Consider the following 26,501-nt stretch of genomic DNA (forward strand, 5'->3'; position numbering starts at 1 on the left):
CCACAGGGGTGGAGTTAAGGTTCTGAAAAGTACTTTCTGCAGGCTGGGGCAGAGGGGGGAAAGGACCATGATTCATTCATCTCCTGAAAATACTCCCATCCCAGAAAATGACCACTCTTAAAGTGGAGGTGGCCACTGATTTATAAGAAGGCACAATGCCCAACTTTGCCCTTGAAAGTATAAAGCTCCTTATTATTTGTATTGCGATATCACCTTGGATCTCCAGTCATGTGCTAGGTGCCGTACCAACAGGACACAAACATGGTCTGTGCCCCCAGCAGTTTGCAATCTAAGTATAAGACAAGAGTCGACAGGCAGATAAAGGCCGACGGGAGCCCAAGGATGCAATGAGACAGTACTGGTCAGCATGACAGGCACTGGACTGAGCATACCAGCTGCCTAACTGGCATCAAGTTTTGTGTAAGCAACATGGCAAAGGAGAGTTTGAAGGAGAATAAGGGAGCTTTGTGGATGTCTGTGGGGAGCTTCTCCTAATCGTGAGGGGCAGCGTGGGAGAATGTACGAAGGTGCTTGTTTGAAAATGTAATAGGTGGGAGATGGAAGCTGGCATCATTGGCTGATCAGAGACAGGAGGCGATTTCTCAATAGTGTATGAAAGTTAAGCTGCAAAGGGCTTTGAAAGTGAAGAAGCTTACATCTGATATGATGGAGACAGTGGAAGGGACACCAAATGTGTGTGACATGGTCAAAGTGACCAGCGAGGAAAATTATCTTTGCAGTAATGTTTTGAATGGCTATAATTTTTCTATCTGTCTTCATGTTTGGAGGTATCAGGAGTTTGACTAATTGCACCTAATTCTCTGCAAATGTCTATTTTCAGTTAGAATTGAGGTTTTGCCAAAGATTTTTCACTTGCAGGTTTTCTGAATTCTCAGCAGTCCTATCCAAAAGCCTGAGCGTAAAACCCTTATTCAGGTGAGTAGTCCAATTCGGATCAAATGCCCATCCGTGGGACTTACTTAGGGTTGTATAACTGAGCTCCATCCCATGAACAAACACTAAAAAATGAATGTAATTGGCCAAATGCTCTCAAAGGGTAGAATTTGACCAATAATGTGGAGGCAGCATATGTTAGTCATCATTAGGCTATACAGTAAACACACTGGGGTTTTTTAAGAGTTATCCTGCATTTAAGATCTACAAAGAGTGTGCTTTCCAGCTAGATCTTTTTTTAATTTGCCCTCATTAGCTGAAAACAGTCCATTTAATGTGCAACACGTGATAATGCTTTTATTGTTTTTTTATGATCTGCAACAGATTAGCTGCAGGGAATTGACACTGGATGCCCTAATTAGACCTTTATAGGTAGACATAATTTTCTTTTCATGTACCCATAAAGACTAAGAAATTAATCCACAAGTCCCTGAACACAATCATCTTCTCTCTCCTTCCTTGTTTTGACCAGCCCTAAAGGACCCACTTGCCCAACTCCCTTCTGTTTGTTCTCCTTGGAAGGCTAATTTCTCATAGACAGTTCGACCAGCTGCAATATTTTTCCATATATGATGCCAGGGAATAAGAAGCAAACAAGACCCTTTCTTATCATTTAATTATTTCTATTCTAGGCAGAAACTGATCCATCAACAATGACACACAAAACGGGGGGTGGAATCCGTCGGCTTTAACTTTGGATCAGTTATTTAAAATTCAAGGAGAACTATGAAAAAAAATTAATAAAATAGCTAGCAATTGTCCAGTAACCAGGGAAAGGTGAGGGGGTGGGACAGAATCTCTTGGATAAGAAAAACAAGCCATAATCACACACTTGAAAATACATCTCACACCAGTGATTAAAATCTGTCAACAGAGACAAAACAATAATTTTCAGTAAGGGTCAGAGCCCTGATTCAGCAAAGCACTTAAGCATGTGCTTAACGTTAAGAGCATGCTTACGTGTTCTGATGAATAAGGATGGATTTAAACAAGTGCTTAAGTATTTTGCTTAAATAGGGTTTCAAACCTGCTACCCTAACTGCCTACATTATTCCTGCAAAATCCCCATTTACAAGTTCACACAGGCAGTTATTGTGTTCCTCGTGGAAGAGAGGAGTCAGAAATCAGGTGTAGAAAAGAGATAGGTTCTGGCAACAATGCTCTTTAGTTTATAGATTGAGGAACGCATCTGGTGTTGCAGTAAGTCATCGCAAAGGATGCGCCTAAATGCTGGCAGAGATCGAGCAATGGTAGAAAGGATTGCTGGCTACACAACAGGTATCTGTGCCTGCAAAACAGATACCTGCACTCATGAGCCTATGCACAATTACCCTCTTGGGTATCAAAATAAAAGCTGACAAGAATACAGCAGTATACAAGAATTATACCAGCAAATAATCAGCCATCAGCTACAAAGGGGAAAATATTGCTCTAAGCCCTAAACAACGTAGCTATACCAAGAAAACAATTCAGTGTCAGGTGAGCCAACAAAAGAAAAAGCTATCAGCTGGCTCTCACAATGGGGCGTAGGGGGTACAGCTCTTGGTGCTGGTGAGAGAGAAGAGATGCTATGACAAAATAACCATTACAGGGCATCACACCATCAGCAAAGGAAGAAAAGCGGTAGCTTCATGTACTTTAGCAATAACATCTGGGGGAATTCACTCCAGATAATAGCCAAAGTCAGGAATTTATAAGGGCTGAGGGCAGTTAACAGGCCATTTGGGGATATTAATCTGATGGGAGATACTCTGGAGAATGTAACTTTGATTAACAGGCGCTGTCTGGTGTGATATATGGACAAAAGGTTTTAAAGCGAAAACAGACCATTCAGAGCAACACTCTGAGGGGAGGAGCCCGGCCTGGAGGTTACACCACGCGCTGGAAGCGAGGAGGCCTGGGTTCTATTTCTGACCCTGGGCCGGACTGACCTGGGGCCTTGCAGCCACTGGGGTAAACGAGAGGAGAATCTCACCCTAAGTGTGCAGCCAATGCCTGGCTGTCAGCTCTGTCTAATTATGGTGTGCCGAGGGTGCTCAGCACCTCACAGGATCAGGCCCTCAGGCATGGCCGCGCTAGCATGGTGCCCCAAACACAATCCAAACTCGCATTAAGACTCTGTTCCTCGCCGTGCCCGGACGCCAGCACTTTTACTCAGAGGGCGCGTGTTTTAACTTGACGTTTTGCATGGACTCACATGGCCAGTTTACACTTGGTGCAGCTGAGGGGAGAGAGGAGGGAAGTGGCACCGAGCCCACAGGCACCACTGTATCGGTCGAGGTCAGACAGGGGGGTTCACTCCATCCCTCCCACCTTTGCCATGCCTCCCCCACCCTCCCGCGATGTGGAAGAGGAGTGGATGGTGAGGAGCCATTTAAGCTTCTCCACATCACCCCAGGGTCCCCCTCTGTCACAGGGGAGTCTCCACTTTCCAGCTGCTTTGAGCTAAGCAATCGGGGTCTGAATGGAGGACATCGCACATAATATTTATCCATCCCAAAAGAGTGCGATGATGGAGTAAACCACCCTGGCCTTAGCACATTGGCTGCACCTCCTCTTTGTGTCTTTCTGCTTATTGTGTATTGGAACGTTTTCAATAAAAATCTAGGTTAAAAAAACAAAGAACAGTACAAGGAAGTGGAGGCAGGGTGGAACATATTGGATCAAACTCACTTGGATTTATTCATTCCTGGATTGTAATGAATTGACACCAGAGACGAGTCTGGCCAATTACATTTAACTTGGGGGCCAAATCTGGTCCTCACACATCCCCATTACAATCAAGTAAGCAAGGGCAGAGTTTTGGTCCTAGAGCTGACCACCTGTCCTTTGTTTACTGGTAATTTTGAAGCGTGGCTCGTTAGGAACAGGCAAATGGCACCTCAGGTCTCCAACTTTCTGGTGACTCTTGCATGCACTGCAGAAATAACAGATGTGCCAGGCTTTCTGGAAAAAAAATATTTGCATCACAGCGAATAGCCCCATCTGCCAGCTGTTGACATGGTGCCTCAGGCTTGATTCTGTACCCGTTGAAGGCAATGGCAAAACTCCTATTGCCTGCAAAGGAAGCAGGCCATTGGTCCCTTAGTACTTGGTCCCTCTGCTCTTATTGGTCACTTTCATTTTAACTCAGAAGTTGAAAAGCACTGCCCTACAGAAGAGGCTACAGTAAATAGTAAATACTCTCTTTTTTAAACGTCATCAATGCATTTGGTTATTGAGCACCACCCTGTGTTCCATAGAAACCAATTAAACTGACCCTGTTACCTCAAATAGTCCCATCGTAGCTAATTAAGAAAATCTACAGTGCACTATGCTGCCTAACTGCAGTATACACTGTCTTTAAGTGATGACCCAGTTCTGGAAGATGCAGAGTATCTACTGAGAGCCTTGGGGTGGCCAACACCAGGAGCTTACATTTGTATAGCTACATCCCTCAGAGATGTGAATAGTCCACACTCTTCTCTGTGCACAGACGTTACAGTCTGATATCAAACCCTTCTTGTGCAGCCAACATTGCTAACAGTTTCAGTCACAGACAAAATAAGGCACCAAGAGCACCCAAGAACTGCACTGAAGACCGTTTCCTGGAAGGTGCTCAACGCCCTCATCTCCCGCTGACATCAGTGGGAGGTGAGGGCACCCAGCACTTGGCAGGATCAATCCAAGAAGCTAGGAGGCTAATCTAAAGGCAGAAGGATGGCTCGCTGATTTCACATTGGATCTGAAGAAACACTTCTGAAATGGTAGCCAAAGAGCAATAAAGTCCTGCTACTTGTCTCTCAGGACAGCTGCTCATTTACCTGGAGATTTCTGAAATGCAGGGGCTCTAGTTTCTAAAGCAGAACTTCAAGGAGGGTTTTTTGTTTTGTTTTTCTCCCACTATCCCTTAAATGCGCCCAACTGTTTCCTCCACTTCTGGAAGCACAGGAAACCCAGAGCAGGCATATATGGGTTGTGGGGCGAACGGAAGGAGTGGAAACTCTCTGTGCAGCATGCCCTTTCTGAGGTCGCACCACAGGAATTGGCCTTTGGCGGTTACACCAAGCAGGGGCCAAGAGAGATGTCCCCTTTCTATGCTGCCATCACCCCTACATCAACCTCATAGGCATTCCCTGACCAAGAGAATGCACACGCTGTAATCACCCTGCTACGCTTCTCTGATACCCTGATGGGGATTCTGAGGAACTGGCCAAAGTGGGCAGCATAGGGGAACTGTACTGGGAATCAATGAGGAGGCACATGGCTGCTGTGTGGACAGCATTAGCCTCTGAGGATTTAAGGGACCATTCTCCCTGTACTAGAGGGAAGGAAAAACTCAGAGGAAATTCGTGTTGAGACTAGCATTATTTCTTCCCACACCGAGGAGATAATATTGCTGAAAATGGGTCCAGTTATAATTATTGCTCATGACTGTCTCTTTCTAAACCAGGGCCAGGGCAGATTGTTAGCTCTTTCGAGGAGGGAATGTGCCCTTTATTTCTCTGAAAGATACCACATACTCCTGTGTTGTCTACAAAAAAAGACAACCCAAACACCAAAATATCCTCATGGGCACCTCTTGTTAGTCACAACATGCACACTATACCCCAGGCTCTCCAAAGCATGCTCCAGTCACACTGTTTTGAACTGTCCATCTATTCTGCTGGCATAAACCAGGATACAGATCCCCTAAAATGCAAAGTCACCAGGAAGGGAGCAAGTTGCAGAAGAGCAAGCCAACTAGAAGCTGCTCTTCACCGGATAATGTAAGAGCCCAGTGCTGCCTTAAACATGGGAGGTGCTACATGTCGGGTTCTTTATATTTGCCTTCTGGATTTTGTGCTTTCAAGGTTCATGCTTTCAACTCTTCATCACCAACCACAAGGGCTAAAAACTTATTGAAAATTGAGATTCTCCCATAGTCACATGACTCCAGGAGCTAGGGATTGAAGAAAAACACTATCATGAGACTTGTGATAAAAATTGCAAAAGGTGGCACCACTGAGCAAGTATACTTCGCAAGCCATACCAAAAGTTTTAAAAGCTATAAACACAAATTGCACATTAATTTTTAACATGCATGAATTCACAATAACTGATTCACAGTCTAAAATATACCTACAAACTATCCATCTCAGAAACAAAATTGCCACGGCAGGTACACAGAAGAAAACAGCACTGTGAATGAAATTTAATTTAGCAAAGTCACATGTCCTTTCTTGGAAGCTTAAGAACTGCAGTAAAAACCAACGTCTCCAGCCAGCATTTAACAAGAGTTGACTCGAGCCAGCTAGAGTTTGACTGTAGCTGCGTGATGAATGTGTATAATTTTGCTCCCATTAAAAAGGCAGGGACATTTTGACGCCCCTCTCCCTTCCTTCCTGCCCCGGGTATTTTGTTGTGTGGCAGTAGAATCTATTGAAATGAGTAACCAGGGTTGGTGGAGGTAGTTTTGGGTGGGTATGTAAAAATTATTCACAGCATACCTAGCCTGCCCTAATGATCACACTGCATGCACAGGGCACAGCCTGAAAATCTGGGGGAGGGTTAATGAGATGATTTTTAGAGGGGTACAGCAGCTTAATTGATTCATTTAAGCTAAAAAGTGAACCTCAGGCCTTTCTAGTACCAAGTTCATGCTTGAAGAGAAGCAAAATCCAGACGCTTGGGACTGTGCATAGTTGCCAACACAGTACTCGGTTTTGCAAGGGAGTGTTAGCCAAATAGGTCCAACACTAATGGGCTAATCAAGTCCTATTTATGTGAATTCTGGTGGATTTTTAGCACATGAATAGGACTTTTCAACTTGTCCCCATGAAGATAAGTATTAATCCTCCTATTTTACAGGTGTAAAAAAGGTTTGACTAAGCCCATGCAGAGAGACCATCTCCAAGCCATGATTAGAATGAAGGAGTCTGTTGCTCTCAGTCCTTGATTAGCCCCGTCGACCCCAATGCTTCTTGCCTTGCCGAGCACCATCACCATAAGGTATTAAAGGAATTAGGTAACGGACTTACTACACGACTGACAATTATTCCTTAAACATCAAGGTAAACCAAACCCAAGCCAAAGATTAAAGAAAAGCAGCTCTAGTACCAACTTCTAAATAAGGCTTGAAGAGCGATCCTGGTAATTATAATCTCTTAATTCCAGTCACTCTCCAGAGTAACATAATGGAGCTAATATTAAGAAAGAAAATACCTAAGCAGCTAGAGGGTAATGGAACCAGGAATAAGAAGCAGCATGGGTTTAAAAAAAATGAGTTTTGCCAGACAAACCTGATTGCTTTTTTTGTTCGTTTGTTAGAATTGCAAATTTATTAGTGGACAAAATCTTAAACGAGAAGTGAAATTGAATTTGCTTGGCTAGGGACACTATCAGATGGACTGAAATCTGGCAGAAACAGCATAATCAACCGCTAATAGATAGCAGCGTAGCAACTCGTGGGGGGCCCTCATGCGGTGAGGCACGTATCAACGTTAAGACGGAGAAACAGCAAACAACGAGGATGAATGCAAAGGGACCTGATGAGGACAGAAACAATAACAGCCTGAGATGTAACATGGAAAGCTGCATGCTGCTACATATGGGGACTAATTACCGGACACACATTCATGCATTGAGGTGGGGAAACCTGGGAAGGGTTAATGCTAACAGAGATCTAGGGGTGATAGCGAGCCGCAAATTAAACATGAGTTTGCAATGTGACCTGGTTCTGGGACGCGTCCTTCAAAGGCACCCTGTCATGGAGCTAGAATAGGGTGGCTTGAACTAGGAACTTTTGGACCAGACTGATGCTGACAAACTGAAGAGACTTTTGAGAGGAGCAACTAAAACATCCTGGTGTCTCAATCCTTGGCCCCCAATTCTGGCTGCCCTAAAGGAGAATAAGGACACAGGCCTCCTCAGGTGGAGCAAGGCCAGTGTAGCCCTCCCATTTGGCCCTCCTCCCTGTAGGGAGCATGGTGGGGCAGAATACATAGCATACCACGAGATCCTCAGCTTCACAGACTGCAGGCAGCATCACTCAGAGCAGCCCTGAGGTGGTTTTAAATGATGCTGGGGGCTGTTTCTGTCCCTGGCCGTCCCAAGATTAGGGGAGTGGAAAAGTGGCTGAGATCCACCTTCCCTCCACCCCCTCCCAACTTCCTCTTGGCAGAACAGAGGCCTCAGCCCAGGGGCAGGAGGGATTGATTTATGAGGAAAACTCTGCATAGTTTGGCTCTGAAACAACTGCGGGGGGGAGAGGGCCTGCCTGATAACGTGCTGCAAATATTGAAGGGTGCAAAAAGCAAGCAGGAAAGCAACTTATTTTCCAAGGTTTCTCAGCACTCCCTTGCTCACCATCTGGGCATGTCCCTGAGGTGCCACAACAGGAGCTGAGTTCTTTTCAAAATCCGGCTCCAATTTTGGGTGCTGGGCCCTTTTAAAAGTCTGGCCCTTAGGCTGCTGCAGGCGGGTGTAACCAGGAATCACGCATGCAATTAAGAGAGGGGAGCGCTAGGCTGAATATCAGGAAATGTGCTGCCAGTGAGCTGTATTAGGCTGTGGAGCAGGGGTTCAGGGGAGGTTCCCGCAGCTGGGACTTTCAAGCTAGACTGAACAAAGCACAAGCAAAGGGCCTGAAGGGTTCAGTCCTTCACTGGGAAGGAGAAGAGCTGGATGAACTAACAGCTCTTTTCCTCCTCAGCCTGATTGTATGATTTGCAGTGCGGGTTCCCTCGCCGGCACAACAAGCATTACAGAAAAGGAGCATTTCAGCTCAAATCAATAATCCCCCAAGAACTCTCACCCATTCAAAACAACTGCAAAGGCAGAAGAATTCTGTGAGCAGATGTAGCCTGCCCCCTAGTCCCATCTGTTCACATCAGAAAACCACCACGCAATCTGGCACAGATCGCAATCTCTGCTCAAGACAGACCCCGGACTGGAATAGCTGGATTGTTGCAGGTCAGGATTGCAGAGCTATGTGGAAAGCTTACATAGCATCTGCCAGTATGACGGCTGGCTAAAGTCAGAGCTATCACACCCTAAATAGCTAGCAAAGTCTTGGGAAAATAAAGAACCTGTGTGAGATAAGTTTCTGCCTGCCAAGTCTCCCCGCTGAAGGAGGAGCATTAGGGACATATCTCCCTCTCCACAGCAAGCCATTTTCTCCTGTCGATTCCTTCTCCTCCATGACCTCTCCCCTCTGCACCAGAGTCACTGCAATGCTGGGTCAGCAGCAAAACCACATACCTACTAAGTGGAATTGACCGGCTTTGGGAATAGGAGGCAACAGATCGATTTCCTGGTTGGCCACAGACTTCTTATGTGAGCTTGGGCAATCTACTGTGTGCTTCAGTTCCCCATCTGTAAAATGGGGCTGGGGGCACTTCCCAGGGGTGTGGTGAGGACAAACACATTACCCATTGTGAGGTGCTCATATACTGTGGGGATGGGGGCCATGAACCTATCTAGCCTCTAAGATACCAATAGAACTAACCTGTCAAACAGCTCTCCCTATACATGGGGGCAGCCTAAGAATAACAGCACCTCCCCATGCCTTTCCTTTCCTGTACAAACTCAGGGTGCAGCATTAAGTATTAAAAATATACCTGGCAATCTTTGGGGACAACCTGGCAATACAGAGATGATCAAGTAGCCTCCCCATCCTAGCAAAGTAACTCAATTCAGATTATTTCTGAGATCACAAACTATTAATGGGTGCTCCCCATGCTTTTCTATTGATCACCGACGTCAAAACCTATCAGCGATGTTTTATTTTGAAACTTCTTTCTTTTTCTTAATGGGTTTTCTTGTGCTGGTGTTTGTGGAGTGCTTACTACCCTCTGGGAAGGATAAACATCAGGGATTATTTTAGGCCTGTATGACCTTGCTGAACAGTAACATGACTCCTCCGTGCAGCACTGAGTGCAGACTTGGCAGACTCAGGCTGTAAGGAAGTCTTCTATTGTGCAGACTTGTTTAGCCGGTGATGCTAAGAGTGCAGCTTACATGCACCAAGCTGTTACAAGGCTTTAAAGAAAGTAACTGACTCATTTTTAGAAAATCAAACAGAATCACAGACGGAAGTAATAACTGGCCTTAGAGGGATATTGCTGAAATTTTACAACCCTGTGCTTGATCCACACTTACGATTAAAGAGAAAGAAGATAGTAAATGACTTCTTTGATGATAGAAAACAAGACATTGTGTGCAGCTTAAACCAGCATTCGATTTATGACTGATTTTTCTAAATCTTTATAAAACAACCCAGTGCAACATCTGAGGCGATGTTCTCTTTTAAACTAACAAAGCCACATTTCACATTCCTGACTGTGTGTCTTGGTCGGCCAACAGCGGATTCTCTTCCCCTAACAAAATGATTTGTTGCAATAGAGACTGGGATAAGTGACAACAGCTGTAAATCTGAATTCTGCTTCTACACACAGGCCTTCTGCACCTGCAGGTGAACTTTCTGCTTGGTGGCTGAAACAAACAACTCCTGCAATAAAGGGATTTATTAGCTGTAACATGTTGGAACTACTGCGGGGCCCTTGAAACATGTATGGATGGAGTTACGGACTACTGAAGATTCATTCAGGTTGTAATCTGCACAGTGTAATATGATTATTTTCATGCTGTTTCCGCAGAGCTTGTTGTTCTTTTGAATCTCTTCTTTGATTTAAAAAAACAGCAACAACAAACACTCAGCTGAGCGAAGTCCTGTGGCCCTGATTCGGCAAAGCACCCCTATTCAGGAAGCACGTGTGTGGCTTTAAGCACAGTTTTAGATCCCACTGGAGTCAATGGAACTTAAATGCTTTCCTAAACTGGGAGCTGTATTAAGACAGTATAAGGCAAGAGGGGCCTGATCGCTTGTCCATTGAATTTCATGGGAGTGTGGGTCTCTGCATTGACTTCAGTGGGTGTTGCATCACGCCCTAAGGCATGCTGGTCTACATGTATAGCTAAACAGCTAGGACAAAGTCCTACGCTCTGGGGAAGAGGTGGGCAAACTATGGACCGCGGGCCACATCCGGCCTGCGGGACCGTCCTGCCTGGCCCCTGAGCTCCCGGCCGGGGAGGCTGTCCCCTAGCCCCTCCCCTGCTGTCCCCCCTCCCCCACAGCCTCAGCGCACCGCACGCGCTCTGACCTGCCGCTCCAGCTGGGCAGCGCAGGGGTGTGGCTGGCTCCGGCCGGGCAGTAGGGCTGCGAGCTCCTGCTGCTCTGAGCAGCATGGTAAGGGGGTGGGGGGTTGGTTAAGGGGCAGGGAGCAGGGGGTGGTTGGATAGGGCGGAGGTTCTGGGTGGGCAGTCAGGGGACAGGGAGGGGTTGGATAGGCATGGGATTCCGGGGGGGGGGCTGTCTGGGGCAGGGGTGTGGATAGGGGTCAGGGCAGGGGACAGGGAGCAGGGGGGGTTAGTTAGGGGGTGGGGTCCCGGGGGGCGGTTAGGGGCAGGGATGCCAGGAGGGGGCTATCAGGGACAAGGAGCAGGGGGCATTGGATGGGTCAGGGGTTCTGAGGGGGGCAGTCAGGGGGGGCAGGTAATGAGAGGGGGCAGATAAGGGGGCGGGGGCACAGCCCTCCCTACCTGGCCCTCCATACAGTTTCTCAATGCCTATGTGGCCCTCAGGCCAAAAAGTTTGCCCACCCCTGCTCCGGGGGTATAATACAGAGGGGCACCAGAGGACATAGGAGACTCCACAAGGTCCAGTGGCATCCAAACCCTGCAGCTTGTAGAGCTGTATGGGGAACCTGAAGCTGCAGTACTGCTGCTGTGATGCAGACTGTCACTGGATACTCTGCCGGAGCTCAGGGAAACCTCCCGCCCTCTTTGGGGACTGCAGAAACGAAGTAAGATTTCACGGTGCCCACAGCAACTAAGGTTAGCAGTTTGGAGGACCACGAGGCTCAATAGGGAGTACGCTAGAGAGCCGACATGCCCACTGCTTGATCCACAAAGCCCAGTCTACCACAGTGGGTAACGTCAACTCTAGCACAAAGGGTTAAGGCCAGGTTGGGTAAGTTAATTAGCCTCCACCAAACCATGACCTTTTTCCGAGCGTGGCTGCATTACAATAACTTCTACCTCGACTGGATAGGCCAAAGTGTGTTTTGGGGGAGCCATTACGTGCCCAACCTACTCAATCAAGGCAAAAGGCTTCACAATGAGTCCACACTGGCAAAAAGGTTGTGGTTAGGTTGAGGTGAGTTAATTCCCCAATTCAATCCCAGCCCATTGTTCTAGGGTAGACACGCCCAATGGGAGTTTCCACAGAGTCAGGGACAGAGGGAGCATAGAGTGCAGACCCCTAACACAGGTCTGTTGGATTTCATTCCCTGATGCTTGTAGAAGAATATGTAAGCCTCTGAGACTATCATTTGGGGCTGGGAAGCCACATAAACCATTGCTGCTCTGTATATGCTAAGACCATTTTCCCATGGGGAAGAAAAACAAACCAGGAGCTCCGGAAGCTGACGTCCCGACTTTCTCTGACACCACAGTTCGTGTTACTACAGAAAGCTACTCTTGCTGCCTTTTCCAGCTGTTCCTGCAGAACCCTTGGCAGACCAGAGTAGTGGAAGGAAGATGAAGAATGAAAAGGTTCTAGGGAAGGAAACGTGAAGGTTACAAAGCACTACCCAGGAGAACATGCACTGACAACACCCGGGTTGATTTGGAGGTTAGTGCCTTTGATTTAAAAGCTGTGTATTTGAATGGTTTTACTCTGTGCTCAGTAGCAACATCCTCTTTGGAAACCAGTGGCGGAGTTGTGCCCTCTAATGCCAGTAGTCTATTTGGCCTATCAGCTAGTAAAAACATCCCCCTCCTTTCAAGGAACATCATTCACTTTAGTCCCAAAGTTATCTGCATTCCATACATATCTGGTGTCTATTGCTGAACATTATCAGGCCAAATTTTCTGCTGGTATAAATGAGAGCACCTCCACGGAACTCAGTGGAGCATCACCAATTTGGCCCATCTACATGAGAAATAAAGACTCAGGAAACTGAGGTTATAGAAAGGGTGATTTACCCTAACAGAATGACTCACAGGGCAGTTTCAGTTTCCTGAGTGAACACGTTTCTTATGACCCTCATTTTTGTTCTTTGTCACAGACTGCATCCCAGACTTGGCATTCTGAGAGGTCTGATTACAAATATTGAAGTTCTCATTAAATTGGAGAGTCCCTGAATGGGCAGTGACTCCAACTCTGGCTGGAGAACTTGAATTTGTGTTCCAAAATGTCAACACCACAAAACAGCTGATATTAAAAGAAAAGGGAAATAGGAATATGTAAAACCAGTTACAACAGTTCATCAACTTTAAAGCAAAACTCATAGATTCTCTGGGGCAGATCCTCAGCTAATGTAAATAGTCATAGTTCCACTGAAGTCAATAGAGCTATGACATTTACATCAGCTGAGGGTCTGTGGCTTTATGTTTTTTTATCCACTTCAAGGTTTCTCTCTCTCTCTCTCTCACACACACACACACACACACACATTCAACTGTATACTTATTTGGAAAACTCAGACACTGAAATATTTGGAAACTTGTTTTTTAACTAAGCCAAATATATCTTGCTAAGTGGAGCAAAGTACACAGTTTTAGGACCTTGTCCAGCTCCCAGTAAGTCAGCAGAAGGTTTCGTCATTGCCTTCAGTGTCTGCAGCACCTGAACCCAAACTTCTCAGTGAAAACCATGTCAGACAGATAATCACCCTGGCTCCACTGAAGCCAATGGTCCTCATGAGTTCTCTCACATCATGACAGAAGGGTTTGCAGGAGTCACCCTTGATTGAAGTTAATGGGAGTTTTGCTATTGACTTCAACAGAGTCAGATTTTCATCCTATATTCTTATACCAAATTAGAAAGAAAAGTCACTCAGAAATGGTTTCCTTCAAAAGCTTTGATCAGAATTTGTTTTAGAAAAATGGACTTTTGCAAGTTTATACCCCTATTTTATTAGTACATTTAAATCATTAACCCCTGACATGTGCATTGTAAAATATAATTCCTAGGTGCATCTTTTTCAGCACTGTTTGGAACAAAACAGAAGAAAAAAAAAAGCAGCAGTATTTAACTGTAGCAAATGGATCTTCAGAGCCCCAAGATGCACTCACAAAATACCCACACACCTACATGAAAACAGGGCACAGCAGTTCACATTAAAGGAATGTAGTCAGCATAGAAGTCGTGTATTTAAAAAAATGCTATGTGAATAATTCTTGGATAGATTTTTTAAAACCTAGGCCCAGACCCTGCAGAGACTTCTGTAGGTGCTTAACTTAGGAGGCAGTGTTCTAAATGGATAATGCACTGGCCTGGCACGCTGGAATCTTAAATTCTATTCCACTCGTGTGCTGGGTGATCTTGGGCAAATCACTCTGCTGGTTTTTGCCTCAGTTTCCCCTTATGTAAAAAGGGGATTATGATTCTGACCTCCTTTGTAAAGCACTTTGAGATCTGCTGATGAAAAAGCATCATATCAGAACTAGGAATTATTAACTTTACACAGTGTGTAAAGTTAAGCATGTGCATAGGCCTTTGCAGGATCAGAGCATTCATTTACATTGCACTATTTACACTGCTTATTTACTTTTTGCACTTCATTCAGCTGTGAGAATGAAAACAGTGTAGTCTCTTTCCACTTTTGTTTCTGGAATAGATCAAAGGCTTTAATGGACTGGGGCTCAGCAGAACTTTAAGAGCTCCTTTCTGAGCAGATACAGGCAATTAAACAGTTCTGTTGGCTTCTAGGGGGGATTACTTGAGATCTTATTGTTTTTACTGCTCAGAATCCAGTACTTAGGAGTAAGTAGAACAGTTTTCCAAAGAAGATAACAGAATTTTTGTTTGCATCTCACATACTTATTGAAAGGCACACTTAGTAAAGTGCACTCTCTCTTGCTCCCTCATTAAAGCAGTCCTGTGCTTTCCCCCTCCTTTGAATTTCTACACAGGGATATAGTTCTGCAAGGCTTGCTCACTCACACAGTTGTAATAAGTCAAAGCAGCTTGGCTTGCTGCCCAACAAAACACAAACTCCCCTGAAGTCTCCAGCTTTTCCATGGCAACATCACAGTCATCAACACAGCAAACAATCACTCCAGTCCATTCTGCTTCTCCCCTTGTAGCACAGAGAAGGATATCATTGCACCCAGCTTCTGGACCTGTACTAATTATCATCCATGAAAGGAGAGAGAATCTGAGATCAAGTTACCCTCTGCTCCCAGCTTTAAATGAGATCAAAGGAAGGAACAGGCATAGAAATACTGAACACTTTTAGATGTACTTTTTCTTAAAAAGACAAGAGCGGTGCTGTATGCCCAGTGTATAACTGCTGAAAAAATGTAAGCATAACTGTGTTCCTCAAGGTTGAGTGATTTACTTAAACGTCACCAGAACCCTGCTACCGTCTATGACGTCTGAAGGCCTGATTCTTCTCTCACTTACCCACATGTGGCTCCACTGAGCCAGATTCTGACTTCAATGGATTTACTCCAGACTTTGACAGTGCAACTGAAACCTGGCTCTGACCGACTGGTTTCAGTACTATTACTCCTGATTTACACAGATGTGAGAGCTTAAGCAGAACCAAAGAGCCTGGCTTGCCACTGCCTTGCATCTGATGTGGTCATTTACACCTGTGCAAAGTGGGGTTAAAACGCCACTGGCTGCATTTTACATCCACTTTGCACAGGAGCAAATGACTACACAAGCTGCAAGGCCATGGCAAATAAGGCCTATAGGGCCCCAAATCTCATTTCCACTATAGCCCCTTTATACCGCTAGATTCCCTTTACATTCCTTGTCTACACTACAGAGTTAGGTCAACGTAAGGCAGGTTACGGCTACACTACAGCCTTGCTCTCGCCAAAGTAAATGCCCTAGTACACTGCCATAATAACTCCACAAGAGGCGTAGGGCTTATGTCAGTGTAGTTAGGGCGACGCAGTGTATGTGCAGACACTGCGTTACTAAGGCTATGTCTTTTGTCTGTATAACTTATGTCGCTCAGGGGGTGTGAAAAAAACCGACCCTGGGCAACATGAGTCACGCATACAGAAGCGCCGGTATGCACAGCGCTATGTCGATGGGAGAACGTCTCCCGCCCACAGAGCTGCCGCCGCTCATTGGCGGTAGTTTAATTATGTCGATAGGAGAGCTCTCTGCCATCGGCATAGGGCGGCTATACGGGAGATTTTACAGCATCACAGCTGCATGGGTACAGCTGTGCTGCGGTAAGCTGTCTAGTGTAGGCCTAGCCTTACTGTTGGCTGTCCTGCTTGTTAATGTCACAGCTCTGTACTGGAGCTGTGAAATTGACAAGAAAGGCAGGTAGTCTCCCTGCAGTGAACCCCCTGCCTGGCTCACAGCTTGGGCTGTCATCCCGGGGAAGGTGTGGGATTCCAGCTGGAGCCTGGCTGCCACCCAGGCTCTCTGCTCCCCACTGGGAGCCCTGCTGCTGCCCAGGCTCTTGGCTCCATGCTCCCCGCTCCAAGGCGGGCTCCTGCCCGGGCGCCCAGCTCTAAGCCCAGCTGCTGCTTGGAGCAGGGGGCCCGAGCGGCAGCCTGGCTTGGAGCAGGGGGCCGGGATCCTTCTTAAGTCTGTGCAAGCACTTCTGGTGGGGACACACTCCACCAACAGAAGGAGGGTGGTGTGGACATGAAAAAACACAGTAATTACTGAGGTGGCTGTATGTCGACTTAAGTTGATACTGTAGACATGCCCTCACTTCAAGACCCCTTTACACTGTTAGAGTAGTACCAAGGGGCCTTAGATCTGGTCCACATTAGCAATGTTATACCATTTTAGCTATGTGGTTTAGGGAGTGATTTTTTGCAGATATAGCCCTAGAGTACATGCAGTTATACCAGGATAAGCAGTTTTACACTGATAGTGTGATCTAGGAGAGGTTTGCGAGTTTCATTAACCTGACATAGTTAAAGCAGCTCAACTTTCTAGAATAGACAAGTCCTTAGTGTAAATGAGAATCAGCCCCATCGTTTTTCCTAAACCACTATAATCAGGTAAATACTTTTCCAGAAAAAAGTACCTTTGGGCCCTTAGTATTACACCAAGACCACTTTGCATCTCTCCGGACATGTAAAGGGGGTTTAAAATAGGAAATGACACTGACACCCATATTAAAGGTGTATTACACCCCTAAAGCTGTGTAAAGCACTCTTATTATACATGAGAATCAGGCCCACCAGGCTGAAGTTTCTCATATCCCAAAATTAATTTTTTGGGGGTAAGTTTGGTAAAATTCCATTGGGTCCCTTTGGAGTCATCTCCTTATACAAGAGGGCGTATTTCACGCTTCACAAAACTGTCCCATTTCTTTCACTGTGTTTGAAAAATGGCTTCATTGTTACAAGTTCAAACTCTGGCTCCAATCTGGCATTAAACTTGGTCAGTCTGATTCTTATTTACGTGGTCCCTTTACACTGTTCTGGCACCATAGGAGGCTTTGGAGTGGGTGTAAATTACACGTACCAGAGCAGTGTTAATGGGGTCTTAGTGAGAATCAGGTCTGGTTTCCTAAAACAATGGACATAATTCTGATTCCCATTAAGGCTGCTTGACACCATTCCAGCACTGTAATGGGGCCTTAAAGTGGATGTAAAGTTGTTTTATACCCACTTCAAGCTGCTTTTACAGTGCCCATATGCTAGGCCCAATATCTGCTGGGCTAAGGCTGACAAAAGGAGCCGAGGATAAATAAATTATACACAAATGAAAACAGCGTTCTATGAATTAGCTAAATTACAGTGACACCCACTTTGAGGTGCATTTTAAAAAAGCCCTGTCACTCCAACATAATGACAACCCCAAATTCGGATCACATCCCCACCTGCTTCATCCTCTAGTACTACCACCGAACCATTCACACGCATCACAGGACTGACCCGAAACCATTTCTTAAGTACGTTAAAAAAATCCCCAGTAAGTAAGTATATTGCTGGGGAAAGGTGTTAAAAATCAAAGCTCTGAGATTCAACCCCTCACATTAGCTCCAATACAAGTGCAGCCCGGGCAGCAGCCATGCAAGCTTCCACACTGCCCGACCCATGTACTTCAACACCAACCTGGAGGGACGATTCAATAGCCAGGAGGCACCTGGCCTCTCTGCTGACACCGCCAAAAAGGATGCCAGTAAGTAGCAGCAGCAGTGCTTGTCTTTTTTTAATACAGACTTTTGTCCAGGAAGAACTGAAGTGAGACCACCGATATATTTCACATAGGCAACTAAACAGCTGTCAGATGCTAATAACCCTTGGCCGGGACCTTATGTTAGATTCTAACTAGCAACCTCGAGTGAAAGACAGAATCTCCCTTACTCCTTTATTAATCACCAGAGGAATCAAGTCACCCATGGCCACCAGGAAATTTAGATGAAGGTTTCTAACCATCAGAGGAAGTGAAGTTCTGGAATAGCCTTCCAAGGGAAGCAGTGTGGGCAAAAGATCTATCTGCCTTTAAGATTAAACTCGATAAGTTTATGGAGGAGATGGTATGATGGGATAACATGGTTTTGGTAATTAAATTTTCATGGTAAATAGGACCAATGGCCTGTGATGGGATATTAGATGGGGTGGGATCTGAGTTACCCAGGAAAGAATTTTCTGTAGTATCTGGCTGATGAATCTTGCCCATATGCTCAGGGTTTAGCTGATCGCCATATTTGGGATTGGGAAGGAATTTTCCTCCAGGGCAGATTGGAAGAGGCCCTGGAGGTTTTTCGCCTTCCTCTGTAGCATGGGGCATGGGTCACTTGCTGGAAGATTCTCTGCTCCTTGAAGTCTTTAAACCACGATTTGAGGACTTCAATAGCACAGACATAGGTGAGAGGTTTTTTGCAGGAGTGGTGGGTGAAATTCTGTGCCTGCTTTGTGCAGGAGGTCAGACTAGATGATCATAATGGTCCCTTCTGACCTAAATATCTATGAATTTATGTGAGTCAGATTCTGTCACCCTTACTACAAATGGAGCCCACTGGCCAGTGTGTGTCATGCAGGCTCTTCTGTGCCTGAGCCCCAGAGGATATGACTCTCTTACAGCTCTTACTTGAAGAAGTTGTCTCTTTAGCTCAAATTGCAGAGGCTTGTGATTTATCCCTGTTGGCTTTCAGGTACTTGCACACTATGGTAAAACGAACATGAGGAATGGCGGCAGAGTTGCGGGATTATCACTGCGTGTGTATATATACGGATATTACACAGTGGTTCAGTGTTGACTTCAGGCCTCCGTAATAATAGCAAAGTAAAAGTCTGACTCCTCCAAGAAAATTCTTTCCTAGTATTATATACAGCCAGTTTCAGGATTCAAAACAAAGTTTCATTTAGATTCTGAGGGTGTGATCCAGCTCCCATTTAACTCCATGGTGAAATTCCCACTGACTCTAGCAGTCTCCAACACGATCCTAGCAACTGTGTTTTGAGTTCCCTTATAAGGGATAACATTCACTAACTTGGATGTAATAAGGATGTAATTCCACCGAGGGATTCCAGTGACATCATAACCCAGGACAGAGCAAAGATCAAATGGTTTATTAACCTGAGATGGAATTTCAGCCTTCTTTCCATATGCACAGGTAGAATGTGATTCTCCTCTCACACTGATGTAAATCTAGAGTCAACTGGGGTTACAGGTGTATAAATCTGGGGAGAGGCTAATCAGGCCCTGCATTCATTCTCTCCAGTGTACAGGGGAACAGGGACCATTTCCGCATCCACTGCTTACCCAGAAACAGCCTGGCTGGAGATGGTCACTATTTCAAGCACCCTTGCACACTCCAGTACCAGGAGGCTGGTGATGCCTGCCCCCTTCACAGTTGCACTGGGGGAAGAGCTCCTTACCATTCTTCCAGCATTGCTACACAGGAAGAGAAACAATTTAACCCAGGACAGGGAAATGAATTAGGAGTTCTTAATCCCACCTTCCTGCTTTACGGTGCCATCTCTTCCCACTCCAGAAACAAAATCAAGGCTTACATTTTCAAAGATGCCTTGGGGAAGTAGATGCTCAGTTCCCATTAACTGAAGATCTCAGCCCCATTTTTCACCTTTATGTATTTCTATCTTCTACTCCTCTCACTTTCTGGGTGCAGTATTTACTGTTAGATTATTATCTTTAGGTAAACTGAAGGATGGATTCACCAGCCAGGACACTAAATGCTCAAGTTTAGTTCCAGGTCCCTTTCCTCAGGGTGTGTTTTATTAAATAAACAGAAGCTGCAAAAGGCTCAAAGTATAAACTACTTAGGCTTTGTCTACAGTAGCACTGTTGTTGGCAAAACTTTTGTTGATCAGGAGTGTGAAAACACAAACACACACACACAAACACACCCCCGACCGACACAAGTTTCACTGACAAAAACTCTAGTGTGGACAATGCTATGTCGGTGGGAGATGGTCTCCCGCCAACATAGCTACTGCTGCTCATTGGGCGTGGTTTAATTATGTCAGCAGGAGAGCTCTCTCCCACTGGCATAGAGCAGATACTTACGAGACCTTACAACGGCGCAGCGGAAGCGGTACAGCTGTGTAGACGTGGCCTCAGTGACAGAGACCTTGCCTGTAAAATGGGAAGGTAGAGGACACCTCCTGCAACAACATTCCTGCCCCGGGCCTAACAGGCAAGAAACCTGTATCTGGCTTTAGGTCATGTTTATTCCTAATCATGTGCCCAGAGACTACAGCTCCCAGTTTTAAAGGGCCAGAACAGCTGCTCTGGGATGCGCACAGGCACCCAAAGTCCAGCAGCCTGTCACACTCTAGTTTTTGAACCCTTCAGCCATATAAATATTGTGCATCTCTCACTACTTTAATAATTTTATAAACTTCTGCTTAAGGGATAACATCAAGTCCTTTGGGCTCAATATTTATGCTTTCTAAAAGGAATCAATGGGAAGGCTTTCATGATTTAAAAACCATTAAAATAAGTGAAAACAGGTTTTGGGATTATTATTTTTTTTGAAGATGTCAGGGTTGTTTTACCCACACCTCTGCAGAGAACTAGAAATAAAAGTGAAACTGACTATAGCCCATTTCTATTGCCCAAACTGAGTGAAATCCAGACAGTGCAGAAACAGTATGAATGGGGGGAAAACATCTCATTAATATTATTTCAATTTGAATAATCAGATGTATTATTAGTAACACTGCGAAAGCACTTCTTTTTTATTTTGTTTGTTTCAATGTGATTTTTTTTCTAAATGGCAGGAATATTATGAAGACATTTGAAACCACTCAACAACCAGCACATCAGCTACATCATCTCACGGTCTCTTCTTTTTAACGAGGATAAGTGCAAGTCTATGATCCCAGCAACCAATATGTGCAGGCAACCCCTTACCACTGCCGAGTCTGGTGGAAGTCAGTGGGACTCCACGAGGATTTGCCATGTGGAACGCTTTGTAGTGTCATGGTCCAAGACTTTTAACTTTTCCTTGTCATTTAGATTATGAACATCAGGTCTCATTTCGTTGTCTCTGCACTGCGTTTCTACCAAGGCACTAATATCATTCCTGTCATTCCTGGATAACAAGGTAATAAATGCCTTAGAAATGCTGATAGATTAGATAAAATGGAGTACAGAGTGGAATCTCTTCACCAGTTTTGAGTGGAGGCCTAACATATGCCTTATACAGCAACAGTATAATCTCTTTAGTTTTGTATTCTAGACCACTGCTAATATAACCTTGTACCTAGATTGCCTATGATATCACTACAGTGCACTGGGCTAGATTGTATCAATGATTTTTCTGGCAGTAACCCTACATATTATTTTTCTATCAGTGTGCTGTTCCATTTGGAACGTATTCCCTAACATGACTTCTTGCTCCCAGTGTAATTGTTATCCTTACTTTGCATATCTTTTAATATTTTGTATAAGCATAAAAAACCTTGGACAGACACTTTTAAAAGCAAAAGTAAAACAAATAATGAACTAATGGTGCAGTTGTCGACACTGCATTTATGACTTACTGCAGTGTTGCCAAGCCCCAGCATTCAAGCATCATGAATCAGGCCCCCAAAAATCACGAGATTGGATTAAAAATCAGGAGTTTGGGGTTTTTCAAATACATTTTGGGTTCATTTTGTCTTCTGGTTTCTGAGCCTCTAGGGTACACTCAGGTCTCATTTTCAAGATTTCCTCCATAACCATAAGGGCTAGAAATTTCATTTTTCTTCATGAAAGCTGAGATTGTCTCATATTCACATGAATCCAGGAAGTACAATGAATTCTTAAACTAAGACTATGGACTCATTTCTGCTCTCAGTTATGTGGGTGCATCACCATTGGGACATAGGCCCTCCTCTCTCTTTATTTCAGATTACAGTGGAAATTAGGAGCCTAAATACCTTTGCGGATCTGGACCTAAGTGCCTAAGTCACTTTTGAAAATGTTGCTTAGATACTTGAAATATTACCTATTGTCTTCAAACTGAGACGAGAACAGCTCACCCTTTCTTTCTTTGGTCGGACAGTCCTCAGGGCCTGGTGCATTTTCTTCTGCATCATTGTCTGTGGTGCTTCATCAGTGAGTGGATGCATTATATTAATCAAAGGCACTTGTGATCAGACATGCTCAGCCAGGCATATCCTGACTATTTTATTTGCCTACATCTCACAAACTGACAGGGTCATAGACACTGCACTGAATTTGCAAGAACATTTTAATTCTCAACCTTAATGAGTCTTCATTTATTTTTAATTTGCCAAGATAATCCGCACATCGACATGAATGTGTTACGTCTCGGATGCAGAACTGTGACAATGGCAGGTTGGTTGGGTTTTTTTCAAACCCTGGACAGTTTGAGGCAATGAGACTATTCACTTGCTTAAAGTCAGATATATCCTTAAGTACCTTGATGAACCAGGACCATAAAACCAGATTCTCAGAAATTAGGCCCTGATGCAGCAAAGCGTGTGCGATGAGAAAAACTATGAGAAAAGCATTTAAGCATGTGCTGTAAGCGTTTTCCCGGATGCAAGACTTTTCATGCACAGTCATGTGTGTGCTTCAATGTTATGTGATTAAACTCCAGCCATATAAAATCCACAATCTTAGTGTATATTAATATAGGGTTTTGCCCTGAATTTCTTATAACAATGAAAAAAACCCACTCCTGAACTAGTCCCATAGAAACATTTAGTAAAAGGGAAGGAGTGCACATACTGTCATTAAACCATCAAAGTTGAAGGAAAGAAACAGAGAGAGAGGAAATAGGAGGCAGAAAGGGAAATGTTAAATGGCCAGGGCGGGAATGGGGAGACACTGTTATAGAAGAAACATTAGGAGCGATGAGGAGAACATGTGGAAACCATGTGTTCAGCAAGTCTGTGTTAGCCTGTCTCTAGCTCAGAAGAAAAACACCATTACAAGGCAGTGTCAGGATCATGAAAGGAGGGAAGGCAGGGGGAGACCCCAGGTGAAAGGGGAGTGAATGTGCATAAAGGACAGCTAAGAAGTGGGGGCTGGGGAGCAGTCAACCACTAGGGAGGGATATGAGGGTGGTTTTTGGTGGGGGACTTTCTGCTTTGTGCCAAAAGAACTATACTTTGATTGTGTGCTTGGAGATCCAGGTACATACAGCACATCCTGGGAGTAATGTACCTTACAGCAACGTTATGGAGTATTTCTGTAAAGAGGCCTTTCAATACGTGGGTTATCCAAATGCATATTTATGAACTATGGGCCAAACACAATAAATACACATCCAATATAGAGAGTTTTCAGAAGGGATGTTATTGACTTCACATGCTGTCATGACATTAATGAAGTGACTAGAATTTATCAGGTATAGTAAATATGCCTGTTGAAGGTTTTATATATGTGTGTATATATAGAAAATATTTCAAGTACATGCTGTTTACCCAACAGACTGGATTGACTTCCTCTGAGCTATTCTGGTCTACCGTGCAAATATGTGTGTTAAAAGTCCTTATGAAAAGTAGTTACTGTGTATGTGCAAAATACACTTTTCAAAGCTAAATACCTCCGGTTACAACATTGCTGGTTTCTAACTACTAAAAGTGATTGGATCATGTCACAGAGTAATTCGATGCCAAATTTGATTTTGCAACTCAAACCCGGTTTTCCACTATCCTGGTGGGAAAAAAATGTGTCTTAATCTTTCCATGCAAATTTCTGCTCTGAGTTACTCACATCCACGCATCCACACTGAAGTCAATTGTCGTGGAGTATGGCTTAGCCCAGAGCCTGTTTTGTAAATGCATAACTTTGCAAAAGTGAAATGATTCTTTTAAAGTCAACTTGGAAAAAGGAAAAAAAGTGTTGCCAGCTGTTGGCCATCAAATGTCAGTTCAGTCTGCAGCAAATGTTCACAACTGTGTTCCAGTTCCTGAGAAAGAGAGCTTTCGGTGACACATTGACAGAGCCTGAACCACAAGCAGAACTGCTCTCATTACAAGGATTATAGTTAGAATTCTACCTGGAAAGTAAGAGCCAAAACCCCATGACCTTCTTTCTCTTCAAAAGGTGGCCAAAAAGTATAAGAGAAACTGATTATGTGACTATACAAAGTCAGTAGGGAGAACTAAAGAAAGAACTCAGCTTGTGAAAATGGATCGCCAGTCAACTCCTAGAAGCTACTTGGGGGTTAAGCAATCAGAAGGAAAAGTGAAGGCATGGATATGAGGTTCATATCAATTGGCCTGTCAGTAAAAGTAGAAAGCAGTTTAAAAGAGAAAAAGTATGCGATTAACTGTGTTAAGAAAATAAGTCAAACACCAATAAAGATGCTACTTATTTATTAATTTACTATTTGTATTATTTATTATTATTTATTGAAATGCACAGAGGCCCTTCTCAGGATTGGGGCCCGCTGTGTTAGGTATTGAATAAACTCAAATGCTTACGTACATTTTCATTCTACACAAGAGTAGTCCTATTGATTTCAATGCGACGATCCAGGCATATAAAGTTAAGCACATGCATAAGTATTTGCATGATCAGGGCCATAGAGATTGACTACCCCTGTCTTGAAGATCATGCAATCTAAATAAGTCTATCTCAGAATGCCACAGAATCAAATCCTTTCATGGGATGGAAATCAATACATTTCTCTGCAACCATCTCTGATTGAACACTAACATCTATTAAAATGAATGGGAGTTTTCCCATGGACATGAATGGGACCCGGATCAAACCCACATTCCTGTGGAAATGTCTCTAGCAGTAGTTTTTTATCTTGAGCCTCAAACACCTGCCAGTCCCTATGCAGATGTGTACTCTCTCCCCTTTCCTGGCAAGCAAATAGGACAGAGGATTAGGGACCTTGGTCTTACAAGAATATTTATTGCACTGAAACACCTCTTGCAACTATTATAGAGTGGTAATGACAGAAAAATGAAGGTACTAAATTCTAAATAGGTGACTGATTATTAAAGGTGCTGTGTACCCAACATCTCCCACTAAAATATTGCAATGGGAGCTGCTGATTGCTTAGTGCATTAAAAATTGGGGTCAAGATCCTCAAAGCTCAGATGCTCAGATACTACAGTGATGAAGGCAGTCTAATAACCTACACAGAATAGAATAGAATAGAATAGAAAGGCAAGTGCCTAAAATTAGCCTTCTAAAGCCATAATTAGGCTCGTATATATGTTGTCTGATTTTCAAAAGTGATAAGCCTGAACTGAACAACCTTTATGGCGCTTTTGCCAAATGCCATTGCAGTGACATGTCTGAAATCTGGTGGATTGGCTCCATAGAAAACAACTGCTGCTGTCAACAAGTCTTTTCCTCCAGGGCTAATTATTCTAATAAGAAAGCAAATAAAAAAAAAAAGATCATAAGCAGGAAAATCATTGAAAACTCCCCAGTCTGGGGTTCACCTCAGCACTTCAGTGTGAAGCCCCGGATTCGCAAAGGCATTCTCCCCACCTGACCTAACATGCATCCACTAAACACCTATGTAGGGATGGGGGAAGCTGAGCTGGAATTAACCCCTTATTCACTTACACTAGGTATTGCTTCCGCAGTCTGTCAAATAAAAGAATTTTTTCCACCCTATCTTTATCTCCCCTTTTGCACTGTCGTACTAAGTACAAACACAACCGTGGGAATGGAGGCCGTCGTGGCCCTGCTGATACGCAGCACGGTCTTGTTTGCTCTGAAAGGTCCTCATCCGAAGCCCATTGAAGTGATCGGAAAGACTCTCCTTGACTTCAGTGAGTGCTTGATCAGGCCCCAAGAGAACATTGTACAATGCCATGTGCAGTTATCAGAACGGACATGCATCCTTCTGTAGCTGGCACAAAACAGGCCCGTCTCCAAGACATTTTCCAAAGGAGGGTTATTGCTGTTGAATAATTAATATTCTGGAGACCTGCAGAAATTAACAGTATGTGCTTAATATGGTGACCATTATTCAGCCGACAGTGTGCACTGCATTCAGTAAGCCCGCTTCTTTACACCACTGTTACCATGACTATAAGAAAGTGATTCTCCCATTGTTTACTACAGGCTCTTGATAAGTCATTACCACTCTGGCCAGAGTTTTGTCTCCAGTCACATTTCTGAAGAAAGAAACTAC

The 26,501-nt window shown here is 44.4% G+C and overlaps 1 protein-coding gene and 1 long non-coding RNA gene across 3 annotated transcripts in view; one reads left to right on the plus strand and one right to left on the minus strand.

The window, feature by feature from the left end:
• Positions 1-26,501, minus strand: part of MAML2 (mastermind like transcriptional coactivator 2) — a 298,978-nt gene that overhangs the window by 257,835 nt on the left and 14,642 nt on the right. The gene's annotated exons all lie outside the window — the stretch shown is intronic.
• Positions 10,240-24,690, plus strand: LOC311524172. Its single transcript, XR_014712496.1, has 3 exons — positions 10,240-10,522; positions 12,470-12,607; positions 21,160-24,690. It is a non-coding gene; the product is annotated as an uncharacterized lncRNA (long non-coding RNA).

Source organism: Lepidochelys olivacea (genome assembly GCF_965140295.1).
Source record: "Lepidochelys olivacea isolate rLepOli2 genome assembly, chromosome: 1".
Taxonomy (NCBI): domain Eukaryota; kingdom Metazoa; phylum Chordata; order Testudines; family Cheloniidae; genus Lepidochelys; species Lepidochelys olivacea.